We start from the raw sequence: 20,891 nt of genomic DNA, 5'->3' as shown, positions 1-20,891 counted from the left end.
ATTGGACAAAACTTCCAATATCCGTACATGTGGACATATTGAATTATAATTTAAACATTTCCATCCAATAATGATACAAAATCATCTCAAACTATAAATGGCAATAGCTTGATAGGTTATTTTACTTGTAAATATGCGGCAAAATATATTTGCATTTGTTCTGTTCCAGACTGTTTGTTTGGAATGAAACAACTTAATTTCGCTGTCTGAATTTAAGTGAAAAAAATTGTCATGAATACTGCTGCCTATCTGTCTTGAAGTCACCCTTTTCTCTGTCTGTTTGTCAGCAAGTGGAGGCTTGCGGTGGCTGAGTGAAAGCAGTGATTTGGCATGTTAGTGAGTGTGTTGGGGCTAATCAGATAGAGGGGCCACTGTAATGGACAGAATCTGGGCAGAATCACAGCTAGACCTGCTGCGGTAGGGAGCGGATAATGCAACTAATTTCTCCACTGTCTCAGGCACCGCACAGAAGGAAATGGGGTCAACAAAGGTGCGCTGCCACCAAATGAACAGCTGTTGCCTTTCTCAGTGTAGAGCTGCCGAAGAAGAGAATCTTAGCATCCCCCCACCCCCAGCTGCTTTTTCTCTAAATGCAGAAGAATGTATGTACAAATTAGGGGCAGGACCTGTGCATATTACTTTCATTCTTCATCTCAGAATCCTGCCTATCAAAGATGGTATACTGTGGGAACACTCAGTGCAGCTGTGTGATGAAATGTGCATAGGGTTACTCATAGATTCTTTTATTGGCTAGGACTTGTGAGTTTGTTGTGATGGAGAAACAATTGGCTATTATAAAGATGCCTCTTGTAGGGAACTAAGATGGCAGTGTGTACAACGAAAAGGCTAGTGGTAGCTGTATGGGTCTTGTGACAAGAAGATGTATCTATATATATATTAATGCAGATATTAAGGTCCAATTGTTAGGTGCTCTGAGACTTTGTTGTCTCATTTCTCAGTGATTGAACTTTTCCAATTCAAATCACAAAGAACAGATGTAGGACTTCATTTCATCAGCAGCTTTCATTTCATCAGTGCACAACCATATGCACTGAAAAATATGGACCTCAGTATTCATTGAGATCTGGACATATTCTGTCAGCTGTGCTTTCAGTTACTAATAATAACTATTTATTTAAATTAGAAAATAATATATAAAAATATTTATTTTTGGAATCTCTTAAGACTCAGCTACACAACTGCCATTTAAATAGGTCCTTAGGTTGAAAGGCAATTTTAAGTTAAAACCTAGGAAAAGTGGATATTTTGGAGGACTATATTGAGTGAAGACACTGCTAGGGAGGGAGAAAGGGAAAAGCAGGTGTTTAAAGGTGGAACGGAAGCAAGGCTAGAAGAACTGGAGATGGAGTAGGAGTAAACTTGAAGGAAGGAAAAATGTGTAGTGTTGTGGAGGTGAAGAGAATGTCAGACATTATCATGAGTTTGAAGTTGGATATTAAAGGGATGGTGTGGAATGTTGTCAGTGTATTTGCTGCACTGGTTGCATGTCAGAAGAGAAAGAGGAATGATGGAGTAAGTTTGATGGAGTGGTAGAGAGTGTCCATTGAGTGAGCAGACTTCAGTGAGATGTTGGGTAGGTAGGGTGGTGGACTGTGTGAATAGGTTGGAAATGGCAGTGGTAAACAAATAATTCAAGAAGAAGAAATAACAGGGCAACTATAAGAGTGGAGGAAAATTCATACAGGTGATTACATCTTAAGCTGAAGGTGAAAGCTAAAAGAAATCAAAGAGCGCAAGGTGGTGTCACAGGAGAATATAGCTTAGCAGCACTGGACAGAAGTCAGTAGGATGACTTTTACTGTAGGGTCTTTATTTTACAATGCAAAGTACCTTAAGGCAGCTGTTGTTGTGATTTGGCACCACATAAATAAAACTGAACTGAATTTAACTTGGGAAATCAAGAAGAGTAAGCAAGTGAAGTTAGAGCCAAGGAGTAAATGATGGCAGTTGATGACAGAAGAATATTGCACAAAATTCAGGGAGAAATTAAGACACACTGGTAACTTTTTGGTGGTTCCAAAAAGTTACCAGATGATTGGGAAATTACAGCTGTATTGTTGAGGGAAACTGCCAACAACACCAGGGTGTTGGTTGTACTATCTTTATAGAAGAAAGAAGACAAGAAAACAAGTGGCAACAATTAGGACGTTCAAGAAAGTTTTCAAAGGAATTGGTTAGTAATAAAAAACTAGGATAGTCATGGAAATGAAGAAAGTAGACAAGAGTACTGGGAGGCTAGGTTTACAGCAGAGAGAGGTGCCATATGCAAATGAAAAGGCTTAAAGTGAGTTATATGGGGGTCACTGCACCTAGTCCTCCGATTACCACTGGGACCACTGTTACCTTCACCCTCCACATATTCTCCACCTCTTATCTGAGCCCTTGGTACTTCTCTAGCTTCTCATGTTCCTTCTTCCTGATGTTGCTGTCATTCAGAACCACTACATCGATCACTACAGCTATCTTCTTTTGCTTGTCTACCACCACTATATCCGGTCAGTTAGCCATCACCATTTTGTCAGTCTGTATCTGGAAGTCCCACAGGATCTTAGCTCGGTCATTCTCCATCATCCTTGGGGGCATCTCCCATTTTGATCTCGGGACTTCCAGGTTATACTCGGCACAGATGTTCCTGTACACTATGCCGGCCACTTGGTAGCATCTTGCACCCTGCTGTTATGTGCTGGATTGTCTCAGGGGCATCTTTACACAGCCTGCATTTGGGGTCTTGCCTGCTGTGATAGACCCCAGCCTCTATGGATCTTATGCTCAGAGCTTGTTCCTGTTCTGCCATGATTAGTCCTTCTGTGCTGTCTTTCAGTCCAGCCACTGGTAGTCTTCTGGATGTAAGCCACTTCCTCTATCTGCCGGTGTTACATACCATGCAGGAGCTTGTCCTTCCATAATGATTCCTCCTCTTGCTCCTCTTTCTTGGGCTTCTGCTGCCAGAGGTATTAATTGAGCACCCGGTCAGTCGTGGCCATCTTCCTAATGTACTCGTGGATGTACATCGTCTCATCCTGGACTCTGGTACTGACACTCACTAGTCCCCGGCCTCCTTCCTTCCGCTTAGCCTACAGCCTCTGGGTCATGATGTCAGTGGCCTCTATCTCCTCCTTTGGCCAGCTTATTATCCCAGCAGGGTACCTGATCAAGGGCAGCGCGTAGGTGTTGATAGCCCAGATCTTGTTCTTACCATTCAGCTGACTCGTCAGGGCTTGCCTGACCCTCTTTAGATACTTGCACCTTCCCTCTCCTGTCTTTTCACGGTTCCAATTTGCCTGTGGGATCCCCAGGTACTTGTAACTGTCGATGTCTGCAGTGTTGCCTTCTGGTACTTTGATCCCCCCAGTTCAGACTACCTTCCCTCTCTTTGTTACCATCTGACTACATTTCTCCAATCCGAATGACATTCCAATGTCATTGCTGTATATCCTGGTGGTGTGGATCAGTGAATTGATGTCTCATTCACTCTTACTATACAGCTTGATGACATCCACGGCTGTCAATTGCTCCATTCTGTGGTCGGTATCCGTAGCCAGTCTTGTCAATGATCTCACTGAGTGGGTTCAGGCCTATGCAGAACAGCAGTGGGGACAGAGCATCTCCTTGGTAGATCCCACACTTGTGCTATGGGCTTGAAGTTGGCCTCTAGTGTTATACGCCATAGGCCATAGGTCCCTCATCCTATTCATGTAGCCCCTTCCCCAAGGGTTAATTCCGTAGTAGCATTCCAACAGTGCCCTATTTTCATCTCTTGTCCACTTGTCCCTTTGTGTTCCAGTAGCCCCCTTCTCATCAGTGTGTCCTGGTTCTTGAACACGTGATGCAGACCTTGTTAATTCGAGCAACATACAAACCGGTATGGCTTTATTTTTATGTGGATTTTTTTAAATGGAATTATATCTATGTGACAAATACCTTCATGAATACTTTAAGCTGGGTTACTCTTGCCTTAATCTATAAAAAGGAGAAGGCTTCAATAGAACACAATTAGACAGTTCAATCACTGAGAGGAACATTTCCTACATTCATTCAATTTATTGTTTCAATCATGTGAATTTTTGTATTGATGTACTTTTCTTAACTTCCTGTGACTGTAATGGAACCTACGTGGACGTGCTGTTGGGTGCCAGAAGCTAATTTCTCACAGATTCGGAAGCTGCAGGTTTCGTCACTTGCCGACCAAAATTTGCTAAACCAGCAGCAAAAGAAGATCAAAACTGCACTTCACATTTGAAAAACATTGTCATGAATTCCCTCTTACTTTTGCTGTTTTGCTTCCACCACAGTAAAATCACACTTCATGCAAAGCTCTCTCTCAGTGTACCTCAAGAACAGTTTACCATCAAACATCTCTGTTTTCTGCATTATTCGCTTGATTATTGTGCTTTCGTGCTTATTACCAGTCTACCGTTGTGTACAACAAGAAAGAAATATATTCCCTCCAATGATCTGCGGTTTTACTGCTGTACAGTATTCTGCTCGTCCAGATTTCCCCTACGTCTTTCACCTATGGCATTGTTTTTGTTGTTATCAATATATATAGTGAACTAATATAAAACATAAAGCACATTACTCCCAAGTGAACCTCACAAAGTTGCATTCTGCATCATGGCATGCAGTTACCTTTCTGGTAAGGTACACATCAGTCTACTCTGTCAGTTACAATGTAGGGTACCACAACTTAAACTTTAAGTTTCTAATAGTAATTGCACTTCATTAACAGTAGGTTAACAGTAGTTTACGTTTAACCAAGAGAACCAAACTATTGAAAGTTTGTTGTGAAGCAATCCGGTCTTTAAGTTATAATGTGATGAACCCTGCTTCTGGGCCCTGGTATGTTTTTAACATGTTTTAATGCTTTGTATCTTGTTCTATTTAATCTAAAGAAGCCCCTAAAAACAGTCAGTTATCACTGTCAGCCTCTCTCGGTTTTTATTACCGCTATTCATTTTAAAGCTCAATGTTTAAAACCTTACAATGTAACGACAGCCCAGCGCATGCAGCAGTATTATTAACCTCGTATTGTGGATGGATTGTCTCAGTTGTTCTCCTGACTGAAGTTTGGTCCGTTTACAGCATCCTGCCATGCGTTTGCATTTGTCCCTAACCATCGGGAACCCTCACGTTAACTTTTATCGAGTGAAAAAAAGTTAGCGTTCATCCTCTACCTTCACTGTGTTTATGTATGCCAACATAGCTGTGTCGCTAGCGATCACATAGCACATCATTATATACCAGCTAGCCAAACTTCAGTAACTCTACAAAACATCACTGCTGTTTACTTTCCTGTCTTCGTGCATGTCGGAAGTGATAGCAGAGCTGTATGGCTTAATTTTTTTTCAGAAATCCCTCAGTCAGAACATGGAATATTATATTTAGATGGAAACTAGTGAGCTAACTCCAAGCTAACGTCTAACTTGGTTAAACTTCCTAAATTCTGTTTTCATGGATGCCTGGATCTTAAACTTAATTGTTACACCAGGTAGAGCAGCCACACTGATCATTTTATTAAAGATGAAAGAATTTAGACAGTTTTTCAACTCTCAGTGATGTGCAGTGATCATTTGACTTAGGGACCTGCAGCAGAGTTTGGGCCCACACACAGCTAATGATGTCAGACTTACAGACCGGATAGAAATACTGACAAAAGAAGAAATTTTTAAAACCATAGAATTCAAAGAAAAGTCCTGAAGCTTCGCCACTCTTGTCCCATCAGTCTGTTGGAAATATCAAATACCTTTTATGATTTACTGTCACAGAGAATAAGCGGACTCAAGTGCAGGACTCTGTTAGTGTCAAGAATAAACAGTTTATTTACAAAACCACCAAGTGTTATATACAAAGCCATAAGGTTCCAGGGACGGACGGGTCCAGGAAACTCTATGTACAAAGAGAACACGATTAGAAGCCGGGAATTCACTAGAGCTGAGAATATACAGGAATGAACCGGGGCTATACTTATGAGTGTCATACAATGATCCAGCGAAACACTAAGCCATCGCCTTAAGTCGTAGCTGGGGTTGTCAGGATAACGAGCAGCAGATGAATGATTGCTTGCAGGTGAGTGGGGCAGAGGTGGGAACCCACAATGAGTTCCACCCAGGCAGAGAGGAGTGGGGGAGTGAGAGAGAAAAAGCAAGACAAAAACTATAACAATGTGATCTCAAATGAGATTGCCAGGGAGACAAGGGGAAACATGACAATTACAGGTTCTCTGGGTAGGCAGCTTGGAGTGGACAGAGGAAGAGGATTTTATAACACAATGTGACACTGGTAAGTAGGTCATTTGTCTGATATGAACTAGATGGAGCTAAAAATCACATGAAATTTTATATCTAATGCTGCTAAATAGGAGTAGAGCTTTAAGTTGAGTTGAAAGTAACCTTTAAATTGCTGTTTTTAGGATTTGTTGATCTTTGAAAATGAAGTTTGCCAGTTTAACTATAGCTGTTAAACTGTGCACCGCTGGATAAAACATGTTGTGGCAGGGGTGTGGTCTTTAGCGCTATACGCGGCAGTCACTGCATCTGGGTTGAAAACACGTGTATGATCATGTGAGTGTTTACAGACATTTTAATGATATTCCAGTATAGAACCTCAGAGATATACAGAAGGAGATGTTGCAACAGTTTGAAAACTTTAAACTTTGTGGAAAAATCTTTGCAAAAAACACTTGACAAAATCTTTGCTTCCTTTTTTAATTCTTCTCTTCCAATATCAATACTTATGTGGCAGTATTGTCTTCTATGCCTGGCGATCAGGAGAATACTGCAGCACCTTCCTGTACAATAATGGCGGGCATTAACACAAGTAGCAAACACAACTGAACAGAATCTTACCAGTGAGACAGTGGAGAAGCGAGACAGAACATAATGCACATGGAATGAGGCATTATCAAAATAAAACAGGAAGTAACAAACACTGAGACCAGGACTAAGACATATGAACTTGACAGGACTAACCAGGAACACAACTAGGGAGACAAAAAACATAAGTAAACTTGGAGAATTCCACAGGGGTAGCAAGGACAAAAACACAGGTACAGACTGGACACAGAAAGGAATGATCATCTAACGAGGAACCAAGGATAAAAGGCAAAAATAGCAAACTCAGAAGCACTAGGAAATAATACCATTCTAAGAGGACTAAATATAAGGCTTAAATTTAAACCACATCTCAAAACCAAAAGAATACATTATGAGTTCACAGAAAATTCAAAACATCCTAAAAACTCTGGGTCAGTGACCCAGGGACCATGACACAACTACAGCACAAGCAAGAGTGGCCCACTGACTGGTTGTACTACATACGCCATACATTGCCTTTTTCTGGCAACAGAGCTCATTGCAGGCAGACTGGCAGTACCTGGAGTGGAGTGGACAGGGAACACGCTTTCTCTGCTCAACCCTAAATTCTGCTTAGAATCAGCTGTCAGACAGAGGAGGAATGCACAGGAGCATGTCTGAACTCGGTGAAAACTACTCTCCACCCTCTGTCTGACCGGGATCGTGTATGTAGATGAACACATTTATGGGTATATAAAACTGGCTTAAATATGCAGCAGAGCTTGCAAAGCAGACACTCTCATGTGTGTGATGGCTTCTTTGTGTGCTGGGCTGTTGAATTTATGCGCAAGGAATGTAATTGCATGAGTGGCAATGAATATCTGCTCTAGGTAAGTGTAAATCTTTGGTTGTGATTTTGTTTTTTCTCTAGTGAAACTAGAGTTTTAGTAACACTCAATTTTTCCTGTTTTTTATTGGAAATTATGCAGTTTAAGAAGAACTGAAGTAAAAAAAAAAAAAATCATGGAATCAATTTATAGACCAAAATGTATTCTAAATGTTTGACTCATCAAAGTAACCACCTTTGGCAAATATAACAGCTGAAAACACCCATGGCATTCTTTCTACAATAGAATCAAATATTCTTCAGAAAGTTCTTCCCATATCTGTTGCAGAAGTTCCCATAAATGTGTGGAACTTGTAGGTTGCTTTTCTTTCACTCTTCTGTCCAGTTCTGGTATAGCTTGAAAACCCTGACCAACTAGGTGCATTCCAAAGGGTATTGCGTGGTGCTGCAGAATGCTGTGGTAGCTGTTTTAGTTCAGGGTGCCTCTGAACAATCACCCTCCCTGGATCCAGCAAAACAGCCCCAGACCATCACACTTCCTCCTCAATGTTTGAGAGTTAATGCCACACGCTGTGGAACATCCTTTCACCTACTCAGCGTACAAAGATCCTGCGTGATGAACCGAAGATTTTAAATTCTGATTCATCAGTCCATAATACCTTCTTCCAGTTTTCAGTAGTCCAATGGCGGTGTTTCATGGCCCAGACAAGCCTCTTTGTCTTATTCTGATGTCTTAGCAATGGCTTTCTTGCTGCAACTCATTCTGTCAAACCTGCAGGTCAGAATCTTCTCTTCAAACTGAGACTTGATTATGGTGACCATGATTAAATTGTTGTCCTGTGAGATGCCTATCACGCAAGCTGTTAACTCTCACAAACTTGTCCTCTGATTTATTTGTGCCTTTGGGTTTGCCAGACTTCTTCCTGTCAGAGTTTGCCTCAGTTTCTGAGTGCCTTTTGATGGTGAAGGAAGATATAGTTACTGACACCTTGACTTCCTTTGCAATTTCCCTTTAGGAAAGACCTACATTCTTAACTGTTATGATTGTCTGTCTCTCTTCCATTGTTAATTCTCTTTTTCTCAAAATCTTTGTAGTAACACACTACTTTCTGCAGTACAATACTGTTCAACTGATGCTTACAAGGGTATGGTACCACAGTGTGTTCCAACACTGCTTTTATGCAGACAGAGGGGGTTGTAAGTAATCCAGAAAAGTCAGAACACCTGTAGAAACACCTGTAGAAATTAGTAGCACCAGCTTTCAAGGCTCCTCCATTGCTGCAGAACAGCTTTGAATTGTTAACCCATTTTGTGTTCCCTGAAAAAGAGCACTTTGTATAATTCTGAAATGTACATTACTTTTCAGTTTTGGGTAACATTATTTTTAATTTAACCTCTGGCAGTTCACCACTTGCCTTTGTACCATTTCAAGCGATTCATTGGACTTGAAGACTTAAATTGCAAGAAATAACTGGGAAAATGGTGTTCTAAAACTTTTAGCAGGTAGTGTAATTCCATATATATTTCTGGTACTTTACATTTCACCCACAGCACACTCCAACAACAAATCACAAAAATTTTATCATTATTATTTTTAGGATGGATCCATAAATATCTAAACAGCAAATGAATGAATATTGTTGTAGGTAGTTATTTATTCTTCCTAAAGTGATCATAGTGAACACAAAATATGTTCTGTCACCACCAGATTTTAAAGTTTAGGTGTGAAAAAAAGGCGGCGGATGAAGATTTCCCACAACACTGAAGGTATGATTACAAGTTTGCATTTGTGACTTTCTTTTCAGTGAGTTGAATGAGCTAGTTTGTGTGCACTGATGGGTCCTGGTTCCCGCTTCTGGTTTCCACACACCTGCTGATGACCTCGTTAGAGCCACTTTATAAGCAAGTGGCTGTGCTTGAGTCTTTACTGGATTGTTGTATTGTGTCCAGCCCCTTTTCCTTTATTTATGCCACCAATAACTTGTGAAGGGGATATTAACCTGTTTTTCCCTGTGCTCAGGTTTTGATTGGAGGGCTTGCTGACATGGAGTGGTGAGCCATCTTTGCTCTAGAATGATCGAAAAATTGTCTGGAATCTGCGAAGAGCCTATAAGGAGACTTGGACTGTCACAACTCTTTGGTCTTTTGGAAATTGTTTATTCACTGTAAATAAAGGCACTGTTCTCTAATTCTGAGTGAATAGACCTTGAAAAATGTTTTCCAGTACTGTACATCTTTGACAGGTTCATCCAACCCTTTTAAAAATTTAAAAATCTCTCCACTAAGAAAAGCAAATTAACAAGACAAGAATGAATTAATCATTTATCTCGATCTTCACACATCAAATCCCAGAACTCTCAGAGAAACTAGCAGCTCTGCCAATGAAAGAAAGAGAGAGCAGAAGGAAAAAGTGAGATTGAAATGCACATGCCATCTACGGCTGAGATGCATTAAACCTTCCCCATCAGCAGAAGTAATGGATTAAAGGCCACTGTTGCTCTGCAGTTTGCCAGTCAATGTTCTTTTACTCTCCCCCAACCTGAGCCCCCTCCCTGCTCTGTTCCCTTCCCGCTGGAAGAAGTTGATTTGCCATCAATTGCCATCTTGGCTGGCGCCATTAATGCACGCCCACAAAAGGATGACACACTGCATTATCACCTCACTCCCTTTCAAATTAGAGCTGAGCGATGCCTCGGCGCAGCTTGTGACTGGTTAACACTATCAGCTATTTGTAGGGATTGTTCCCTAATATGCAGCGTCTAAAGATTTCATCAGGCATTTGATGACGGAAATAAACCACTGCCCACAGGGAAATTGGGCTGATTAATTGAATTATGCGTTGGAGGGGAGTCGATACAGGCGGCAAACACATGGGAATGAGTAGAGAACTGTCTGTCGTGGGCCAGAAAGGAGTTGATCAGACAAGAAGCCTTGGCAAGTGGCAAGCTTGCTTTGAGTAGGGCTCAAGTTATTTGTGTGTCCGCTGAAAAAGCCAGAGATTAAAACCTGTGCTGCTAACTGTGGTTTTACACAGCCTGCCTCCACTTTACACGCCCGTGACCATATGGGTCCTTTTGGATACAGATCATTTTATGTCATCCATCTCACAGAAAAAGCATGAAGTCTTACCATGAAGGGGAAGAACAGCACTGAAATGCCATTTCTTCTGCTTTTGTGCTACTACACTTAGACAGTTTTGTGCCTTCATATTTAGACTGGCCCCCCTCAGGACTGTTAAGTGCTCTCTTAGGCTGCCCTAATGTACCTCTAAACCGCCACTGAAACCATAGATGACCACCACTACTCCATCTGTCTGTGCTTCATGGCACAACCACATTTTTTTGTTTTGCAAGCTTTTAAGGAGGAGGCAGACAAGATGCCATGGTTTGACAACTGGGCCTATTCATGTTAATCACCTTCTAATCCTCCTTGGATATGTAAAAATACAGTCAATACTTTGAAATCAACATTATACATCTTTTTCACTAATCAGCTGCAAGAATATTTCATTATTGCAGTGTTGGCCCTTGTAATGGGGCAACCATTCCCAAACTCAAAAGTGCTGCGGCCAACTTAAAAGCCACAAATCACATGGAGCCCAGCCAGTCTTAAATCTAAACTTGAATCAGAATACAAGAGCAAGCAATGTATTTCCTTGAAAATGTTATTCCAAAAGCATAAAAAACACAGGGTGTTGGCTTTAAATTGCTAATGCTACACACTGATATGCAAAGTGTTAAGGTCAATGTGTGACCCACTCGCCACTGGGACAAACTTCAATTCAAGAGCAGTAAATGTAGGTCAGAGTAATGAGTAATAGCATAAACTAACCACCTTCTATTATCAGTTTTAAATGACTTTTTATATAAATAAAGAATTTTTAATAAATATGTCACTGTATACACAGCAAAGGTGGCAAAAGTACAGACATTCTGTACGTAGAAATACCAATACTAGTGTTGAAAAATACAAAAAGTACAAGTACTTGTTCAACTTCTTTATTCAAGGAACAGTGAATAAGTACAGTCTCTGGAATGTACTCAAGGAAAGAAAGTAAAAAGTAAAAATACCAAAGATGACATTGAAAGAGAAAGCTAATAGAAATAAAACCACGGAGCAAGCAACTGGTCAACAATATTAGCTTTGATCTGTCTTATGACTACTAAAAAAAAAAAAAAACATTGCCAGAGAAGTACACTCTGCTGTTGGATTGTTATTTTCCTAAGACTGTGACGTGGAATTTAATGTTATGAGTGTTTTTCCCCGTCTTTGTTTTTTTTTGGCTTTGCGAAATTCCTTATCTTCTCTAGCTTGTGCTAAAGTTAATAATTCAACTAACCCATCTCACTGTCGTTTACTTTTATTTGGTGATCCTTCTTAATATATTAGCATTTTTGTATTGAATTCCTATATTCACTGACTGCTATGCGTGCACCTGCTATATGTAAGACTGGCAGTACCATTGTCTGCTCACTGCTAAATCTGTGTAAGTGTGTATACTCTTGGACTTCATAGTATGAGTGCTGATCTTGATAATAAAACGCAATGACAAAAACTTGGAATACCTTTTACTAGTAGCCAGTATTTATCGCAAGATCAAAAACAGGGTTTAAAGTATATACCGTATCTAGCTCAGGATGACCTTAGTGCATCTTCTATAAAGATTTAGTGCCCTCTGGTGTATAACCACTGAAACTGGAACAAGTCAAAAGTACATTTAGTGAAAAGCTGTAATGATAAACAGAATATAGTCTTCAGAATTTGTTTTACCTCAAATGCAAATACATTCAAAAAACTCTGTCTGGCCATGTTCCTCTGAAATGGAACTAGAATGCATGATTAGGGTCTGTGATTCATATCTTCAAGTTCTCATAACATCATTAAGATAGTGGATTTAGTTTAAAGACTGTTCCCCTGTATAGTTGCCAAGTGCTAAAAGGACAGGATTATCCAACTTTTTTATTGATGGATTATCTTCATTATTTCTATGTTATTTGATGTGATGAAATAATGATTCTTTAAAAGAAAGAGCAGAGACATTTCAAACCACTTGGCAAACACACATGTTACACACATACAATACATGTTAAAAGAACAGATGGACCAATTAGGCAGCTAGTTTAAAAGCAGTGAGATAAGATACCTGTGCAGTGTTTCTCCTTCAAATCCACTTAGTCAAGGCTTCTCTACAGTGATCTGATTTACTGCAGATCCGGCTGAAACCAGAGTCCAACGTTCATGTCTGGAAATAACCACTTCTTTCACCCATTAACCCCTAAATATCCACAAAACACAGACATTAATTAAAGTAAATTTTCTCAGCAGAACAATTCTTTGCCGAGGTAAAAGGGTATGCTCATGAGCATGTTTGTGTGGTTTCATATGCGTGATGTGAAATGAAGACTAAAATCCTCCGAGAAGACCAGATCGCATTATTATGAGACTTGTTGTCAGATTCTCACAACCAATATAATAAAATGACTGCAAGTTAATCATATTTCTTCCCTCAGATTTCATCTGCCATCCTATGAAGACTTGGTGTTGCCTGCCAGAGAATTATCAGACCTGAAAGAACGGCCTTAGGTTTTGGCTTGAAATGTTTTTTTTAACCCACAAATAAATACATCAAATAAAAACAAAATAAAAATTACAAACAGCAAACTCAACCCCCAGAGACACTACTTTTAAGCTTTTTGTGGTGTGTTCCTCAAACACATTAAATAAATCCCTTTTCCACTATCAATTTAATAATGAGATTATATCACATGGAAAGTGGGCTGAGAAAAACAGCAGGGCTGAGTCAGGATGCGAGAGATTATAGAAGGATAGTGTAAATCAGGAAAGGGCAGGGTTCTGAAATCAAATGGCAAGTTGCTGCTCTGCTACAATAAAATAACACAATTTGGCTATTTGTTGTTGTTTCGAGGTTGTTTTTGTTAAAAAAAAACAAAAAACAAAACAAAACAAAAAACGGGATGAAGTAGAGATAGAAGGTTCTACAATCTACAAATTACTTCAAATTTTCACTTAAGGGTAGCAAGTGCAGTACATTCCACCACTCAAATAAACAGCATCTGACATTGAGATCTGTTGTCCAGGCTGTAGACGTTTTGAACAGTCACAAAATCAGCAGTTCATTAAGCTCTCTAAGATCAAGATATTGTCTGCAAGACTAGTAACCCATCAGAATTTTGGCCTTGATCAGCTCCCAGTGCCAGTGCCATTTTGTGCTTTGCGGCCTTAGCGGTGTCAGGCAACGCTGTGATCAGGGCTGCACTGTGACAGAAAAAAAAGTTAAAAAAAAAAAATCGGCTCTAGCATTTTTGATCCGGGTGGCCCACTGAAATGGGTCAAAACAGCATACACGGCCAGTTAAAAGTGTGCACAATGGTAAGAGTAGTACATGCAAAAAAAGAAATTTGGTAATTAGTCACGTAATCGCTTTTTTTCCTGTTTAAAAGATGCATTAATTATTATTGTTGCTGATTGTTGGTGCTTTGTTTGGGGGTGGTACTTGTTTGTGCTAAGCTCCTGGAACTGCCAGAGTTTGTTATTACTGATACCTCTGGTGATAAGTGCAGCAGCCACCTGGACTGCTAATATGTTGGTTAATCTGACACATTTTGCTGCATCTGTTTCTAGTTGTGTGAATGCCTTAACCCTTTAAGACCTACCATAGAACCAGGTCCGCCAGAGCTTATATTATATTTTTACATGCTGTAGTGCCAATTTTGGGAGCATTTCAAGTTGATATACATCAATACAACCATTATAGCCCAAATTTTAATAATATGTATGCATTAAGTGCATAGTAATTACATAAATGGCAAAAAAGTGCAATAAACTACAAAAAAATTGAAAATCGTTTTTGTTTTTTTTAACATATATTTCTAGTTAGAGAAATTTAAGAGGCTTATCCCTCAAAACTGTAAATACAAAAAAGTTGCACAAAATAGTTTCCCACCACAGGAAATTTATTTTGAGTGTCTTCATAGTTTTATTTTTGAAATACACTAAATTTTATATACTGCAGGAAAAATGAAAATAAATATTATAGTGCAAATTTGCAAAAAAGCAGCATATGCATCAAAATAAACTATTTCCAGCAGTGCAATTTGAGTTCTAAGCATCCCAGAAACGACACAGAAAGTCATAAAGTCAAAGATAACTTTTAAAAACACCAGTATAGGCTCTGAGGCCCTGATAGTAAAAAAACTACATTTCCGCGAAAATGATGTCACTTCCGGTTTCGGGCAGGTAATGGCGGACATGCGAAAGTTCGCGCTGACGTCTATTCCAAGTAGAAAGTGTTATGAACAGCTGATCGGATCGGCAAAGCGTGTTTCTGGAATATTATGTTTTTGTTGCTGCAAGCGCTTTTTATGCAGTTTTTGCAAAGCTATATGTGGAAGGAAACCGTGACCTAGGACAAGCTGATGGCATAAGATGTAAGTACAACTCCTCCGGTTTCATATGCAAAAAAAATTATTGCTCTAGCTTAAGTGGTTGTAGAGCTACCGGGATTTAAAAATAGTTACGCAAAATGGAGCGTGCCCGCTCCGACCAGTTTTAAAGGGTTAAAGGGCATCCACACTATTGAGTTCCTGTTTCTCTTTAAACTTTATTCTTCAAGTTGCTCCCCCGTTTTTCGGCACTTAACTACTCCCTCAGTTTTCAGCCAATTTTCTCCGTTCAAACTCTAAACTGTTCTGCTATCTCTGCTAATTCCAGCTATATCTTTTGGTGTTTATTAAGTGTGCCTTTGCCAAGAGGCACACTTATTACTATTCGTCGGATTTATTATTAAGTGTGCCTATGCCAAGAGGCACACTTATTACTATTCGTCAGATTTATTAAATGTGCCTATGCCAAGAGGCACACTTATTACTATTCGTCGGCTTTATTATTGTGTGGATGCCCTCAAAGGCATCCACACTATTGAGTTGCTGTTTCTCTTTATTCTTTATCTTTATTATTGTGTGGATGCCCTCAAAGGGCTTCCACACTATTGAGTTCCTGTTTCTCTTTATTCTTTATTGTGTGGATGACTATTGAGTTCCTGTTTCTCTTTATTCTTTATCTTTATTGTGTGGATGCTCCACACTATTGAGATCCTGTTTCTCTTTATTGTGTGGATGCTTTAAGGCATACACACTATTGAGTTCCTGTTTCTCTTTAAACTTTATTGTGTGGATGCTTTAAGGCATCCACACTATTGTTTTCCTGTTTCTCTTTATTCTTTATCTTTATTGTGTGGACGCTGGGCATCCACACTATTGAGATCCTGTTTCTCTTTATTGTGTGGATGCTTTAAGGCATCCACACTATTGAGTTCCTGTTTCTCTTTAAACTTTATTGTGTGGATGCTTTAAGGCATCCACACTATTGTTTTCCTGTTTCTCTTTATTGTGTGGATGCTGGTTAAGCATCCACACTATTGAGTTCCTGTTTCTCTTTAAACTTTATTTTTCTTTTTCAAGTTGCTTCCGTACGTTTTTTGGACTTTAACTACTTCCACAATTTTTGTGCTATTTTCACCGTTCAAATTTTAAACTATTCTGCTATTTCTGCTAATGACGGCTATATCTTTTGGTATTTTTTACTATTATACTTTTTAAAATATTATGCTTTTTATGAAATTTTTTGTCCCATTGAAATGAATGGGAAACTTCCAAAATTCTTCTAAAACTTGCTTGTTTTTGAAACTTAACTACTTCCTCATACTTTCACATAGAAACACCATTCAAACTTTAAAATGTTTTCAAATTATTTGGCTATTCAGGTATAAATCAGCTTTTTCAAATCTTTTACTGTTTTATTTTTATCCCTCTTAAAGTTTTGAGCTGCAAAATTGTGATTTTTCAGAAAATACATAAGTTGTTATGGTTGCTATGCACTTGGCTTTCAGTGTGCCACTGTAAGTTTCGCAGTCTTCTCTTCATGTCCGAACAACTTCTTGCTACTTGCTCAATTTTCACTCAACTTCCACAAATTATACATCAAAACGAAGGTACTTTTGCTGGCTTTCTGAAAATGTCACTGTCATTGTAGTGGGATTTATAGAATTTTGGCAAATCTCCTCAGACCAACACAAAGTCTGAAAACTCTCCATAGAAAGTCAATGGAGAGTTTGTTCAAAATCACCGCTTGATTTCTGTAACGAGAGGCATATTTGAATCGTCATATCTCCTTAACGAAGCAAAGTTAAGACATGAGGCTTGTCCCAATATATCTTCAGACACTCCTGACGCTCACAATTCGAGAATTTTTTTCTCACCTATTACCGTTCTGGAATGAGTTACACTTGTTTGAGGGTAGGAAATTCGTCCTTCGCTCAGATTTCTTCAGATTTCAAACTCTGGAAATGAGGCAATTTTTTCTCTCGTCATATCTTTTTAATGGATTTCCACAGAGACCTGAAAATTTCCATGACTGTTCACCAAAGCCTGCTGTCTCTTACGGTGAAAGAATGATATCGATACTCCAAATAGATTTAGAGTTAGAAAGCGTTGTTTGAGGGCAAGTCAAGACAGTTTTTGCTTCGCCTCTACTCAGTTATGGTGCATTAGAAGTCAAATATCTTTAATAATTCATATTTTAATGATAAATTGTTAACACTTGAAGATTCCCCCATCTCTTCTGAACAAAACGGTGTAAGAATGACTGTTCTAGCCCCTACGGTTAGGAAATTATAGCCATTTGTTTGAGGGGAATCCTGACTATGAAAAATAGACAGCACAAATCCTTTCTCTGTGCTGCGTGTGTGTAAAAACAGGTGCACCTGTTTTGGCGGGAAAAAGTACACAGCCTCTCTGATTGGTGGATTCAAATTTAGCAGCTCCCAGCCTGCTTGACTGACCAAGAAACTTGCTTGTCTCTCCCTGTGTGTGAGAGTGTGTGTGTGTGTGTGTGTGTGTGTGTGTGTGACAGAGAGAGCGAGAAAGAGAGGGCGAGAGAGAGTTTTTATGGGAGCATCTTATTGTATGATTTAAATTCAATATATTTAGACTGGTTGACTGAATTTGATCCTGTGTGTCTCTGTGTGATTGTGTTTTTCCATATGTGTCCATATTTGTGATAGTGGGACTTTTTTCAGCTGTTCATTTTGCTTTTCCAATTTTTCTATTTAAGGTATTACTATTGTGCTAAGTCATAGCATTTCTGCTGCTTTTCAGTATTTGTGCTAAATACAGCATTTCTGCTAAATCATACTATTTCTGCTATTTTATAAGATCTGTGCTAAATACAGCATTTGTGCTAAATCATACTATTTCTGCTATTTTATAGGATTTGTACTTAATATAATATTTCTGCTTAATTATAATATTTCTGCCATTTTATAGTATTTGTGCTAAAACATAGTATTTCTACTAAATGCAGTATTTCTGGGTAATCATTGTATTTCTATATATTTCTGCCAGGTCCCCAGGGAGTCAGTCCTCTGTAAGGACTGTAATATTCAAATTTACATATCAGGACCTGGACGGCTTCCCAGCCAGCCAATCATATCTGAGGGCTGGCACGTTCAAATTTGCATATTGGGGCATTCATGGCTTCTAAGACAACCAATCATATCTGAGGGCTTGCACATTCAAATTTGCATATTGTTGGCTTCATGGCTTCCCAGCCAGCCAATCATATCTGAGGCCTGGCACATTCAAATTTGCATATTGGGACCTTTGTGGCTTCTAACCCAACCAATCATCTATGTCATATATCTCTAATATTTCATATTTTTTACTTTAAATGGTCAACATTTCAAGATTCCCCCATGTTTTCTGAACAAAACGGTGTAAGAATGACCGTTCTAGACCCTACGGTTAGGAAATTATAGCCATTTGTTTGAGGGGAGTCCTCACTATGGAAAATAGACAGCACAAATCCTTTCTCTCTCTGTGCTGCGTGTGTGTAAGCAGGTGCACCTGTTTTGGCGGGAAAAAGTACACAGCCTCTCTGATTGGTGGATTCAAATTTAGCAGCTCCCAGGCTGCTTGACTGACCTAGAAACTTGCTGTTTTCTCCCTGTGTGTTTGTGTGTGTGTGTGTGTGACAAAGAGAGAGAGAAAGAGAGGGCGAGAGAGAGTTTTTATGGGAGCATCTTATTGTATGATTTTAATTTAATATATTTAGACTGGTTGACTGAATTTGATCCTGTGTGTGTCTCTCTGTGCTTGTGTGTTTCCATATGTGTCCATATTTGTGATTGTGTGACTGTTATACTTTTTTTTGCTGATTCTTTTTTTCATTTAACAATTACATTTGAGTGACCCTTAGCATGTTCAGGATTTTTTCAGCTGTTCATTTTGCTTTTCCAATTTTTCTATTTAAGTTATTACTATTGTGCTAAGTCATAGCATTTCTGCTGCTTTTCAGTATTTGTGCTAAATACAGCATTTCTGCTAAATCATACTATTTCTGCTATTTCATAAGATTTGTGCTAAATTTAGTGTTTCTGCTAAAAAATAGTATTTCTGCCAAATATAGTATTTTTGATTAATTATAGTTTTTCTACCAAATCATAGTACAGTTTTACTGCTTTTTATATGGCTTCTATGACAACCAATCATATCTGAGGGCTTGCACATTCAAATTTGCATATTGGGGCATTCATGGCTTCTAAGACAACCAATCATATCTGAGGGCTTGCACATTCAAATTTGCATATTGTTGCCTTCATGGCTCCCCAGCCAGCCAATCATATCTGAGGCCTGACACATTCAAATTTGCATATTGGGGTCCTCGTGGCTTCTTAGGTAACCAATCATCTATATCATATATCTATGATATTTTATATTTTTATTTTAAATGGTCAACATTTCAAGATTCTCCCATGCCTTCTGAACAAAACGGTCTAAGAATGACCATTTTAGCCCCTACGGTTAGGAATTTATGGCTGTTTGTTTGAGGGGAGTCCTCAATATGAGAAATAGACTGCAAAAATCCTGTCTCTCTCTGTGCTGTAAAAGCCTGCACTTAGTGCACCAGTTTTGGCGGGAAAAAGCACACAGCCTCTCTGATTGGTGGATTCAAATTAAGAAGCTCACAGCTGTTTGACTGACCTAGACACATGCTGTTAACAGCCCCTGTTCACTTGCTGATGCTGCTGTGTGTGTGCATGTGTGTGTGTGTGTGTATGTGTGTGTGTGTGTGTGTAAGAGAGAGAGAGAGAGAAAGAAAGACACACACACACACACACACACAAAGACCCTTTTTAGGGCAGCAAATCATTGTTGGATAAAAATATAATATATTCAGACTGGTTGACTGGCATAGACCTTGTGTGTGTGTCTCTCTCTGTACATTTGTGTACCCATATTTGATTTTCTGTGTATTTGGTGATTTGTGTATCTATATTTGATTTTGTGTATATCTGTTGGCTGTTCTTATTTGTTTTTTTTCTAAATGTATTTTTATTTTATTTCTTTCACAGGTGAACAAAAATTAGTTTTGAGCGAACTTAACCATGTTCCTTTTTATTCAGCTTGTCATTTTACCTTTCCAATATTTTCACTTAAGTTATTACTATTCTGCTCAATCATAGTATCTGTTCTAAATCATTGTTATTAAGCTATATTGTAGGATTTCTGCTAAATCATAGTATTTCTACTATATTATATTTTTCTTTCTAAATATAGCATTTCTGCTATAGAATAGTATTTCTGCTATGTTATATATTTTGTGCTAAACTGGAGTATTTTTGCTAAAACATAGTATTTATTTAAAATTTCAATATTAATAGTATATTACAGTGTCTCTGGTAAATCACAGCATTTCTGCTATTTTGTACTGTTTTTCTAAATCATAGTATTTCTGTAATGTTTAAGAATGTTTGGCTAAATATATTCTTTCTGTTATCTTTTACTATTTCTCCTAAATTCTTGTATTTTTGAGAAGTTATCGTGTTTCTGGTAAGTTACAATATTTCTGCTAAGTTCTGCTATGCTATTGTATTTCTGCCAAGTATTATGTTTCCTCTAAGATATTACAGTTCTGCTAAGTTACTACATTTTAGCAAAGTTCCTTTGCTTCTGCAAAGTTTTTACAATTTCTGCAACTTTTCAGCTTTTTCAGCTAGTTTCAGCTGACAGCTTCAGCGTTCCAGCATCCACACTGCATTTTCGCAGGAAATGCAAATTTTTCTAGTTCTTTATACTTTATTCTTGTTGCTTCCGTACACTTTTTGGCCTTTAACTACTTCCACAATTTTTGTGCTATTTTCACCGTTCAAATTT

The 20,891-nt window shown here is 38.7% G+C and overlaps 1 long non-coding RNA gene across 1 annotated transcript; it reads left to right on the top strand.

Annotated features, from left to right (window-relative positions):
• The first annotated feature begins 5,976 nt into the window (after window positions 1-5,976).
• LOC109199533 (uncharacterized) lies at window positions 5,977-9,831 on the top strand. The gene is made up of 3 exons (XR_002059896.2): window positions 5,977-6,300; window positions 9,368-9,426; window positions 9,680-9,831. It is a non-coding gene; the product is annotated as an uncharacterized LOC109199533 (long non-coding RNA).
• The last annotated feature ends 11,060 nt before the right edge of the window (window positions 9,832-20,891 follow it).

This window comes from Oreochromis niloticus, linkage group LG10 (genome assembly GCF_001858045.2).
Source record: "Oreochromis niloticus isolate F11D_XX linkage group LG10, O_niloticus_UMD_NMBU, whole genome shotgun sequence".
Taxonomy (NCBI): domain Eukaryota; kingdom Metazoa; phylum Chordata; class Actinopteri; order Cichliformes; family Cichlidae; genus Oreochromis; species Oreochromis niloticus.
The sequence above is the reverse complement of the archived record's forward strand: the minus strand, read 5'-3'. Positions and strand labels throughout refer to the sequence as shown.